The sequence below is a fragment of the Hemibagrus wyckioides genome, linkage group LG13 (assembly GCF_019097595.1).
Source record: "Hemibagrus wyckioides isolate EC202008001 linkage group LG13, SWU_Hwy_1.0, whole genome shotgun sequence".
In the NCBI taxonomy this organism is placed as follows: Eukaryota; Metazoa; Chordata; class Actinopteri; order Siluriformes; family Bagridae; genus Hemibagrus; species Hemibagrus wyckioides.
Window position 1 is genome coordinate 7,688,223 of NC_080722.1, and position 12,981 is coordinate 7,701,203.

A 12,981-nucleotide genomic window follows, 5' to 3' on the forward strand; every position below is an offset into this window, starting at 1 on the left:
GCGTGTGTTTGGAGGACATGACCGATTTGTTGCATTGCTCCTTGAGTGCACTCTGTGCTTCATGGCAGTGCATTAATCTAGATTACTCTACAATTAAAGAGTCTTCATCCAGACCATATGCACACACACACACACGCACGCATTTAAACATCTCCAGCATGCATAGGCTAGTGGTGTACTCTGATTGGTGCAGTATGCATCTCTTGTTAACTATTTTGTTTTTGGATACTGTAAGGAATATCAGGATTGCTGGGAATGTATGTGGATTGCATTTAAATGAATTTCAAGCCACAGTGCTTTTTCGCTTAAGTGCATGGACGATCCATTCCCTGAAACAGGTCTATACTCATAAAGCAGGCATTCCTCCAGTCTCAGACTTTCATATCGTCATTCTGTCATGATCGTGATCACGCTTCCCATCGTCACGCTCTGTTTTTTCATTCTCACCCTCTCATTAAACCGGCTTCATTCCTGTCAGAAAATCCAAAGAAACACTCGTCTCTCAGCTTGGCATCTCAGATTTCAGCAATACTAAATAGCTTTAAGCAAACTTTAAAAAATGTTGATTATTTCCTGGTAGAAACGGCACGCTGAGAAGTCCTCCTATCAAAGCAGTGTGTGTTTATGCATTTTGTAAGATAGAAATAAGAGTCACAGGAAAGATGAGGATTAAACTCACCTCCAGATGCGGGTCAGTGACGGAGCTGAGGCAGAGAGCGCCGCTCTGGCCAGCGCATGTCCTCTCTCTCTCTCTGTCGCACGCGCTCTCTCTTTCTCTGGCACTCTCTCTCTCTCTCTCTCTCTCTCCTTGTTCTAACTCTCTCAGTGCAGCAGGCTTCGGACAGACGGAGCACAAGGGGAGACGAGAAAGGGCAGACGAACGCATGGGAGAGACGGAAGAGGGGCTGCCATGCTGCGAGTCGCGCAGAGGACTCACGCCACTCGTTTGTCACTTCATCTCCCCCCTTACACATCCACAAAGACAGAGATTCCACACACAGAATAATCTCCGACTCGGGTCCGATGTGCCGCTGTGCTCGTGTAAGCCGTAGTCTCACACACAAACACACCCCCACACGCACCCCTGCACATCCGCAAACAGCAACGGGATGCAGCACAGAAGTCCGGCTCTTAGCGACGGCATGTGCAAGAGATTCATCTTGTGGCTGCAGCACCGCACTCTCTGAGAGGCTGCGTGTGTGTGTGTGTGAGGGAGAGAGAGAGAGAGGGAGAGAGAGAGAGAGGGGATGGGGGGTGTTTGAGCAAGCAGGAGGAGGAGGAGGTGGTGGAAGAAGAAGAGGAGGAGGAGGAGCAGGGATGGAGGGAGGGAGGCTAGTGCCTTGTGTGTTTTCGAGTGGAGGGCTTTGTCGAGAAAGTCCAGCTTGTTGTGCTCCGGCTATTAAACTTTAATCCGGGTCATGATTGTGTAAGATGGTTCCTTCTAGTTTAAGGAAAAAGTTTCAAGAAAATTTGGACCAGCTTCCATTCCACTGTGGATTATTTATCTAGAACAGCATGGTCCAAAGTGTCTTATTCCTTTAAAACCACAGTGATTGACCAACAGATGAATGATTAATGAACAACATATAGTCCGTAGTGTCTAACACTGACCGGTTTCTCTTTTTGTAGTTACTAAGACACTAAATAAATTAACACGTATTTTCCTTAATGTGTACATATGAACATGTACCTATTTCTTTTAATGTTGAAATAATTATTAGCTGTATCATTTGGCACGTTCACCGTCACCATCAAGAGTGGTCACTGTAGAAGTGATAAAGTATCAGAGTATCAGAAATGGTAGAGAATGTTGCTGTTAAGTAGTACGGATTATGCAATGAAAAGTTTTATTTATTTATTTAGCGATTTTGTAATGTTTCCTGTTTTTTTTTTCTCTTCTTTTTCTTTTTTTCCCCCTTTTTTGTCAGTACTTTAATGCCGTTTCCTGTTTTTGTTTTTTTTTTTTGGTTGTTGTTTTTGTTTTTTTTGGTTTACAGGCCATCATTTTCGCTAACACCATTCAGGTGCTGACGTACAAAATTTACATATAAACAGGTGGATAAACACTCCACTGCAGATGCTTGCCTATGCCTTGTTCTGTTTCCTGCCTCCTCTTTCCCACACACACACGCGCGCACACACACACGCACTCACACACACGCACACATCAGCACAAACTGCAGGCTTAGCATTCCTGTTCAACTGTTTAACACTTAGCTAAAGTAGAAGTGGAAATGATTTGTATTGAGTATGGATGAAGTTTGTGTGTGTGTGTGTGTGTATGTGAGGATGCATTTTCTGTGCTCACTCGTGGTGATGGTGCTGACGAGAAGCGAGAGATTGTGCTGAGAGCAGCCTGTCAGCAAACTGCTGCCTTTCACCGCTGACAGTTTAACACGGATTTATTACCACATGTTTTTATACTCCTATAATACTGCTTCCTACAACAATCCGCAATCCGGCGCTTTATTCTCAGCTAGATTACCCCTTCGGTACTGTTTGGACTGGAATCATTTCCTGACTCCTGTTAAAGTCATGCAGCTGGGGGACGTCTGTAGTAATTATGATCCACTTGATGTCTGTATAGATCACAGAGATGGCAGTGTGTGAGTCATAATGTACACTTGGTTGGGGCTAAAATTCCTTGCATTTTACATACGCATCATTTTAATCTAAATTAGAAGTCAAGTGCTTCTCGTATGAATAACATCACATGACCAGAACATGTAAGCAGGTTTGCCCAAGAACTTGGAGAGATATATATATATATATATATATATATATATATATATATATATATATATATATATATATATATATATATATATACACTATATTTCCAAAAGTATTCGCTCACCTGCCTTGACTCGCATATGAAATTAAGTGACATCCCATTCCTAATCCATAGGGTTCAATATGACGTCGGTCCACCCTTTGCAGCTATAACAGCTTCAACTCTTCTGGGAAGGCTGTCCACAAGGTTTAGGAGTGTGTTTATGGGAATTTTTGACCATTCTTCCAGAAGCGCATTTGTGAGGTCACACACTGATGTTGGACGAGAAGGCCTGGCTCTCAGTCTCCGCTCTAATTCATCCCAAAGGTGTTCTATCGGGTTGAGGTCAGGACTCTGTGCAGGCCAGTCAAGTTCCTCCACACCAGACTCTGTCATCCATGTCTTTATGGACCTTGCTTTGTGCACTGGTGCACAGTCATGTTGGAAGAGGAAGGGGCCAGCTCCAAACTGTTCCCACAAAGTTGGGAGCATGGAATTGTCCAAAATGTCTTGGTATGCTGAAGCATTCAGAGTTCCTTTCACTGGAACTAAGGGGCCAAGCCCAGCTCCTGAAAAACAACCCCACACCATAATCCCCCCTCCACCAAGCTTTACACTTGGCACAATGCAGTCAGACAAGTACCGTTCTCCTGGCAACCGCCAAACCCAGACTCGTCCATCAGATTGCCAGATGGAGAAGCGCGATTCGTCACTCCAGAGAACGCGTCTCCACCGCTCTAGAGTCCAGTGGCGGCGTGCTTTACACCACTGCATCCGACGCTTTTCATTGCACTTGGTGATGTATGGCTTGGATGCAGCTGCTCGGCCATGGAAACCCATTCCATGAAGCTCTCTGCGCTCTGTTCTTGAGCTAATCTGAAGGCCACATGAAGTTTGGAGGTCTGTAGCGATTGACTCTGCAGAAAGTTGGCGACCTCTTCGCACTATGCGCCTCAGCATCCGCTGACCCCGCTCCGTCAGTTTACGTGGCCTACCACTTCGTGGCTGAGTTGCTGTCGTTCCCAAACACTTCCACGTTCTTATAATACAGCTGACAGTTGACTGTGGAATATTTAGGAGTGAGGAAATTTCACGACTGGATTTGTTGCACAGGTGGCATATATATATATGTGTGTATATATATATATATATATATATATATATATATATATATATATATATATATATATATATATATATATATATATATATATATATATATATATATATATATATATAGTTGTGACTGTACAAAAAGAGTGAATGCTTTCTGCAGCACTCTTTATGCTTTATCATATATCAGCATATCTTTATATTGATATAATACATACGATCATCTCCATGTGAAATTATAGCTCTGTTCAGAAGGCCAAAAATCCCAGAGATGCTCTGGAAATAATTACATTACCCCACCTCCCCAAGTAAAACTAGTTCATTTCAAATGGAGCTTTAGTGTGAAAATGCATCTTTGCGTCCTGTAGTTGCACCGTGGTTGGTTTAGGAAATTAAAGGGGAGGAATTCCCTATAGAAATTAAAGGGACAATTTGGTGAAAATAGGGATGGTGGAATTAAATTTACATGATTTTTCTCTCGGACGTGTAGAAGGGAAAAAAATTTGTCGAGGATGATTTTACAGAATGTAATTTACAGTATTTATTTTAATTTTATTTTTCGCTTGTTTATTTGGGAAAGCTGTGTGGAAGAAGGAGAAGAAAAAAACTCACACACGCTAACTAAATATATTTATTTTTTATGCTCTCTCTCTCTGACTCAGCTCTATAGTTCAGCTTCAGTAACAGTACTCCAGATGTGTTATTTATGATTTATTTTAATGCACTGGAATCAAGGAATTAGATGGTTTTTTTAACCTAAATTTCAGCTAATATTCTTGCTGCTTTACAGCAGATTGCATAATTCTCCTGGCTCCTGGAATAGCCTGTATATTCCAAACAGTGACGTCAAACTTTTGCTGAAAATTTTCTCTCAAATCCGCTCCGACTTCTACAGTAACTCTGTTTTTTTTGTTGTTGTTTTTTTTCTGTGGAAAAATACAGGTTGTGAAATTGTAGTGCTTTATGCAGCAGTCTGTTGTAGAGTTATTGTAGACTCGTAATGCTTTTCTTCCTTCCGGCCTTCAAGAACATGTAATGCCAGGTACGGATGTTTTTTTTTGTTTTTTTCCTCTCTCTTCTGTTTAGTTCATGTGTGCGGTGCATGAGAGGCTTGTGCATCTTTGTTTTTCTTGGCAAGTGGTGTTACTCAGACACACACACACAGACACACACCCTGCTGTGTAGCACATGCTGAGCATGGTCTATCAGTCTCCACATCGAAAGTGCGGCATAACCGTGTCGCCAGTCTCCTCGAGCTGTCACTACTCTGAGCTCATGGTGGCTTAAAGCCAATATTTACTTGCATCTTGGATGCTCTTTGAAGGATATTTGTGTGTGCATGTATATGTGAGAGGTAAACTGCCAAATGCTGGCTAGATTTTTATTGCTGTTTGCACAGCATCTTGGTGAAAGGGAATCCTTCATGGTGACACAACACAGCATCCCCCCCCCCATCACTGAAAGCTCAAGAGTTTCAATCAAGATGATACTTCAGATGGAAGAAAAGGAATGCTAAGTGTTTTGGTTTTTTTTGCATTTATCTCTGTAAAGTGTGTAACTGTAGCACAAGTCCGAGAAACCCGTCCGATTTTGCTGCAGCTTAGTGGACGAAAATTTTTTGGCTTTTGTCCAGATTTGGGATTTGCTGTCTTTAATGTAATTTTCATGTATTTATATTATACCAAAATGTTGTAGAAATGTTTTATTTCATTTCTGTACATTTTGGCAGACACCCTTACTCAGAGTGAATTAAAATTTCTCATTTCGTTCAACTGAGCGAGTTGGTGGTTAAGGGCCTCGCGCAGGGGCCCAGTGCTGGTAGCTCGGTGGACCTGGGCTTCGAACTCACAACATTCCTATCAGTAGTCCAACACATTAACCACTAAGCTACCACATCCCCTAACAGATCTATTTAATGAACATGCTGCCAAGAAATGTTTTAATTTCTGGCTCGTTAATATGTATTATTTATTTATTGTTCATTTATTTATTACATGATGAATCTTGAAATGCTCTGAATCTTAAAATCCCTGAAATGCAGGATGGAATTTTCAAATGCTTGGAATCTTGTGAAGTTCTGTAAATCTTTAAATCCTCAGTGAAACCTTTTACATGCTTGCATGCATCGATAAATCCGGAATAAAATTAATAGAATTTTTCAGTTCAGAAAAGCTGGAAGCCGGAATTGTGGAAAGGAGAAACGAAGATTCTCTTTAAATGCGGAGTGGGATCTTCAAACGCTTGGAATGAAAGCGTTTACACATCTGGAATTCTTGAATCCAGAGTTGAAAGTACTTGGAATCTATACATGATCAGAGTTAATAAAGGGGGAATAGAATCTTTAAATCAGAAGTGGAATCTTTAAATACTTGGAATCCTCTGGAAGGGAATCTTGACATGCCTGAAATTCTTACATGCCGAATAGAATCTTTTCCAGAATCCTAAAACGCTCAGACGCTTTAAGTGCTCTGAATTTGTACATGCGCTGAACCTTAAAATGCTCTGAATGTTTACGTGTCCAGATTTTTTCATTGCAGAGTAGTAGAAACTGAAGAAAAAATGCATAACGGAAAGCATGTGTTTACATCAAAAAACAATCCTAAGTGAAATCCAGAGGGAATCTTAGTTAATGTTTATAATGTGACTATTTAACGTTAACTCAAATCTGCAGCCAATTAAATAATACATTAGAAGCGTAACGGATAAAAATTAGTAATGAAAATCTGTAGCTGTTCATATACTTTTGCTGTAAGTTTTTTTTTTTTTTTTAGTAGAGAGAAATGCGGGATGTTTTTGTCTATGCTAATCACACGTTGTTGTGAATTCGATTTGAGCTTTCTGTAAACAATTCTCACACGTTTTCTGCCGGATCTTCGAGAAAGTCCCACACTTTGTTTTACAGAATGAGTTTACTTTTACAGAGGCGATCCCGGAACAGTTTAAATAATACATTTATCCCCCTTGTGAATTCCGAATCTGTGCTTTAACGCCGGTTTCGCTGATCATAGGGGTGTTCCTGCTTCTCACCATTACTTAAGACGATCCTACCACAGACTCTAATACGGAAAAAGTCATTAAGGCGACTTAATGAGAGGGCTCTTAATAAAGAAATGTTACACTTAATGTGTTGTGTCATTATGTTTGCTTATTAGCAGCCGGGTGTGATGCGAGACAGAAAAGGAGGAAGACGGGTGTTTCGTGAGACGTTAAACACTTTTTTTTTAACCTCTCTGGGGATTTGGTGGCTTCTCTAGAGGTGTGGATTTTGTGTGTGTGTGTGTGTGTGGATTTTGTGTGTGTGTTTTGCAGTGCAGACTCATTTTGTCCTCTCAACCCTCAGACTGAAATTGCTGAGTCAGAATGAAAAATGACATCAGCTCTGTCCTTACCATGCGTACACACACACACACACACACACACACTGCCCTCCACCTTCATCCTTCAGTCACGGGTGTCCTTTCAATTACAAATGATTATATTAATTACTAAAATAAATACAGTTTCTTGCGACAGATCCGTCCGACTTCCATTTGTCGTGATTTAGTTTTCCTTCTCGTGAATTTCTTTGCACTTTGCACTGTTTTCAGTACAGGCGCTGAAAATGTATACTGTGTGTAAAGTGGATATTTTAAGGGGTGTGTGTATGTAGTGAATCCCAACCATTTTTTAATTTTTTGCTATTTTCCCTATGAATACCACGGCAAATGCAGACGTCTTTTCAGAACATCAAGTAGCGTGACTAGCTGACAGTTTTGCGGCGTTACAGTCTCGTTACAGGCTCGGCTATTTACTTTCACTCCGAGGAGCATTCAGGCGGTGGACATGCAGCATGCGCTGAACAAGGTGATGATTTTACAGAGTGGAATTTCTGATCTTTGCATTAGATGAGCTCGGCACATAGCAAGGTTGTCACACTCACTAGAACTTTATAATAATGCAGTCTGTCTCGTTACTCCTACGCAAGATGACTTAGTGACCTGCTTTTTTTTTATTTTTTATTTTCCTCCTGATCTCTCTCCCCACATTTTAAACAGGCGGTTATACAGTATGTTAGAGCTTTTCTGCTTATGGGTGATTTTTTTTTTTTTTTTTTTTAGCTCTCCATCCAGGCTGGGAGATTCAGTTAGCCTTGTTTACTTGCAAATTAAGACCATTAAGTAATTAAGGGCCTGGATAAATACGCCTAACATTGTGCTGCAGCTCATCACTTTCATTTGTTCGTTTTCTTTCCTCTTCCTGTGGAAATGTGGACAGATGGAATGCTTGTGTCCACACATCTGCTTCTTATTTACGTCTGCATATTACTATATTAATCCTGTGTCCATTCTTTATTGGAATCCTCTCCTGTTTGTGTGTCTGTGTTTTTTCTTCTTCTTTATTTTTTTTTTTTTTTTTTAAAAGTCAATTATATTTTGTTGAAGTTGGTCTTGACACTTTAATTAAGCTCATAAGGCAGAACTCCATCATGCACCCTCGAGATGAGGTTAATATCACGCCCAATCAACTGTGTATAAAAAAAAAAAAAAACTATCCGTTCTTCCTCTCACATAGTCAGGGATTCCCAAACATAAGGAGCATCCTCTTCTTTCTCTCTCTCTCTTTTTTTTTTTTTGTTTTTTTTTTTAGAAACCTATTTCCTTAAGAGCATGTAGTTACCATGGAGATGTGTCTGGATGTGCAACGCTGATTAAATGAAGCGATGGTACTAGAGGGGATGCGTGTGTCCTTCTCCACCCGCCTCTCTTAGGATTCCAGTGACAGAAATGCTGGCATCAGAAAGAGACAGGAAAATATTGCCTTACTAATACCAGTGGCAGACTCCTCACATGTCTGTTCACACACTCCCACATTCAAACAGAGAACGATTAATCTTTCTAGTATGCTTTCTCTTTCTCTTTCTCTCTCTCTCTCTCTCACATCCTGATCAATGTGATTTTGTTCTCATGCACTTTGCAGTAGAAGAGTTTCATTAATCATGCTGTCTGTACATATTTTTAAGCAATATTGATGTCTGCTGTTTTTTTCCGTTTGGCAATTTGCCAAAGCGTCTATGTCCTAGATTAGCCTCCTAGTATTTTAAAATCTGCATGCAGTTAAATATAGAGTTATGAAATATAGTGTTAGATGAGAATATGGGGAAGAGGACCATCACTTAAAATGGAGCATCATTTTAGTAGATATAACCTTAGGATGGTGTGGATTGAGCATATTGATAAATTGATAGGGAATTAAAGGGTTAAATGTAAGGGGAGTATGGTGTTTGGTAAGTACCAGGGTTATGGAAAAGTGGCTACAGTTATGTAATATAGTATAGGGCATGCACTGTAGTTATATATGATGCTCTAATCATATAGATATTGCTTGATATAAGGTAGGAAAGTGTTCTGGTTGAATGAGGACATATATTTTTCTGTGATCGTAAGTTACACGGATAAGGGAGTACAGTGTTGGAAGAAGGAATGAAGTTAAGGGAGTGTCTGGTGAATATTAGAGATCAGAATTCGAGAGTATAATGTTTGAGCAAAAGAGGTGTTGTGTGTATTCAGTGTATATGGGACGGGGATAGGAGATGTGGATGAGGTTCTGTGTTTTTCTGTGGATTATGGAATTAGATATGGGAGAACAGTGTGTGTTCAGCGAATATAATGGATTAGGATATGAGAACAAATCCTTATTAGTGTTCCGTAATTATAATAGATTGTGTAAACGGATGAGGAAAGGAGAGTATAGTGCCTCATGAGGAGAGGGGATCAGAATCAGGAAGTATAGCGCTCACTTGGGTGTGGGTGACTGAGATAAGGACGTATAGAGTACACTGAGTTTAAGGGATCATAAGGTTGTGTAATGTTCGAGTGTAAAGGGTAGATAAAGGCGTATAGTGATTGGTGGATCATAATAATAGTGTTTGGTGAGGATAAAGGAGTACAGTGTTTGGGGGTTTGAGGGTAAGGGAGAGCTTTAGTGTGTGTATAAGGGAGTATAGTGATTGGTGAATATAAGGGATTATGGTAAGGAAGTTGCTTGTTTGTTGAGAAAACAAGTGCACACTGTTTTGGGGTGTATAAAGGATGAGCACAAGGGAGTATAATGTTAAGGTAATATAGTGTTCAGAGATTATAAAGGATTTGTGAAAGAGAGCATAGTGTTCAGTGAGTAAGGGATAAGTCAATATAGTGTTTGAGTGAATATAAGGAAGTGTGTGTGTGGTGTATGTATAGCGAGTGTGATGTGTTGAGTCTATTGATGTTATGTCCAGTGTATCGAATGTATGATTGTGTCAGCATAAATCCTCATCCCAGCCCTTCAGTTCACCTCTCGGATGAAGAAGAGTCCTGAACCTCAGCCCCCTCCCTGCCTGATTCTATTCCCCTTTGTTTCTGCTAAGAGCCAAACACCCGGAGCTCGTTTATGCCTGTCTATCAGATAAAGAGCCAGATAATTAGTCAGTTTGTATTCTGTGGCTTGGGTAGCTTGCTAATGATATTGGTGATGTACAATGTCCCACTTTCGATCATGACTTCAAAATTAATTCCAAAGAAATTATACCCAATAGGTTAGTAAATTATTAAACATGTACTGCAATAAAGTAAAAGCATAAATGTTCTCTTGTGATGTATTAATTGCCCACTGTACATTACACACATTATGGAAATAGATTTGTATTGTTGATGCGCTGGGGTGTGGCAGAAATATCACTAGGGTATTTGTGCACAACAAGACATTCTGTCTGTGTATCCATTCATCCCCACATCCATTTATATTTCTGTCTATCCCACCCACCCATCTATCCATCCATCCATTCATTTGTCCATCCATCTAATTGTCTGTCTCTCTGTCCGTCCGTCTGTCTGTCCATCCATCCGCCCATCTATCTTTCCTTCTGTCTGTCTGTCTATCTATCTATCTATCTATCTATCTATCTATCTATCTATCTATCTATCTATCTATCTATCGAACTAAGGAACTACATATTGCTGATGTTCAGGTGTCACAGTATCGGTGTCTGCAGTATAGTGTATGTTCAGATGTGTTGCACCAATATCCAATTAAATCATCTCTTCTCAATCTCTAAACTGTGGGAGTTCCCAGCGGTAGAAATGAGCAGGCACCAAAAATAACTTGTACTTTTAGAGGTGTTCATGCATGTGTGATCCTGTGGGACATTTTGTATTTATATCATCTAATCTCGCATCATTATGTGGGCAATAAGTTGTTCTGGTGATTCTGGCATTTTATGTTTCATTAGACATTTCATCGATTCTGTTTCAGCCCTATTGTCATGACAACTGTCTAATTTACATTCAAGTGTGACCTAATTTGTTTGCTCTGTTGTGTTAAGATTTAAACCAGTTTTTGTTAGCATGGGGTTGAAGTAGACTGGATGTCTGTCTGTATTTCTATAGATATTTTTTTATCAATCTCCTGACCTTCTCACCTACCTATCTACCCGTCCATCCTTCCATTCATCTGTTATCCCTCACCCATCCATTCCATCCTGGCTGTGTCTGTCTTTCTTTATCAAAAAGGCTAGTCTGAAGAAAAGAAAAAGAACAATCAAGTGAGTAAAATACAATTTTGCATTTGCACTAAAAGGGGGGGGTCTCTGCAGGCAGTAACGATTTACACTTCCACTCGTATCAGCTGCTGCTTTCATTTCGACCAAGAAAAAAATTAAGCTGCATCTGAGGGGAAATAACGGCCAAATTATTTCTCACAATTCTTCCCTACTATTAACAAACCATCCACTATTGCATCCTCTCTAGTCGACTGAATGCCAGACTATTCTCATTGTTTCTTCTCATCAGATACTCAGATCTAAATCCAGAGCTAATAAGAGGCTCAGTCAATTTCAGTATTGGCTGTAAGGACAGGAGTTATGGCTTTGCTAGGTCCTAGCTGGTCATTTGTGGTGTGTGTGTGGGTGTTTGAGACTGGATTTGCATGGTAAAACAATACGAGTTGCCACATTAGAGTCTGAATAGACATGAAATTTGGTTTATCTCGATGCACAAATCGAAAAAGAAAAAACATTTTCCAACAGGTTTGTGTAGCTGAAACACGTGTGTGAGATTGCTTTATTCGTTGGTCAGGGTTGTGGTAATGAGGGGAAAAAAAAAAAAAGAAACCCTTAGCAGGTGCACAGAGATATCATTATCACCCAGTCATGGAGATCATGGAGCTCAGTAATTTACTGGATGATTAGATAAATGGCTAGCCTGAAACATGTGTGTTGCATCCACTGTTTATTTCCTCTGTTTGTTCATTGGCCAGATTTCCACATCACTTGAGCGCTCAGTCCTCACCCAGCTGTGTTCTCACCTGCCTAAATAAACCACACCAAAGTAGAGAAGTCTCCAAGGTACAATTCAACCCGAGTAAACGCCGCATATCTCAAATCACCTTCAGTGTACAGGAAAGGCGCTGAGTCCAGTTCTGCTGAAATCCACTGTGCATCAGCTCTCTCTGCGAATGGAGAGGAACTCACTTTTTTTTAAATCATAGCTCATTGTGTGTGTGTGTGAGAGAGAGAGAGTGTGTGTGTGTGTGTGTGTGTGAGAGAGAGAGAGGGAGAGAGACAGAGAGGAGAAAGCAGGAATATCCTTGTGTTTCGCCTCTGCTCAGCTATGTAGGCCATTCCTAATTAGCACTGTAGGATTCACTCACAAACGGAACAAAAGCGGAACAATTCAGGAAGAACCGTGAACAAAAAATAACAACCATGTCAGTTATAATGCTCAGGGTTTACAGATCTTGCTGTCAGCGTCTGAAAGCCTCTTTGCCTCTCTGAAATGTTCCGTCACCTTTTTGTATGCAGTGTTATTGCCAGAAATACAGCAGAGACGAGGCGCAGATGAGCGCTGTGGGGGTGTTGGATAAAGGAACAAAGTTGATGAAGTATTAAGAGAATGGGAGATGCTGCATTGCTAAAGTTTAACCTTGAATGTAACAATGTTTATGGAGCTACACTAGACAGACTTTAGTTTACTTTTCCACTATACTCTGCTTCGCTATAGCACGCCTATTCATCCACAGATCCACCTCCGTCTGTCTGTCTGCATATCTGTTCATCCCCAGATCCATCTATATTTCTTTCC

The 12,981-nt window shown here is 40.4% G+C and overlaps 2 protein-coding genes across 3 annotated transcripts in view; one reads left to right on the forward strand and one right to left on the reverse strand.

Annotated features, from left to right (window-relative positions):
* The window catches only part of LOC131363404 (inhibitory synaptic factor 2A), a 38,016-nt gene extending 36,814 nt beyond the window's left edge, over positions 1-1,202 (reverse strand). The window contains exon 1 of the mRNA XM_058405907.1: positions 680-1,202. The gene's annotated coding sequence lies outside the window, so the exon portion shown is untranslated. The remainder of the gene's footprint in view (positions 1-679) is intronic.
* Positions 1-12,981, forward strand: part of dock1 (dedicator of cytokinesis 1) — a 268,380-nt gene that overhangs the window by 169,282 nt on the left and 86,117 nt on the right. The gene's annotated exons all lie outside the window — the stretch shown is intronic.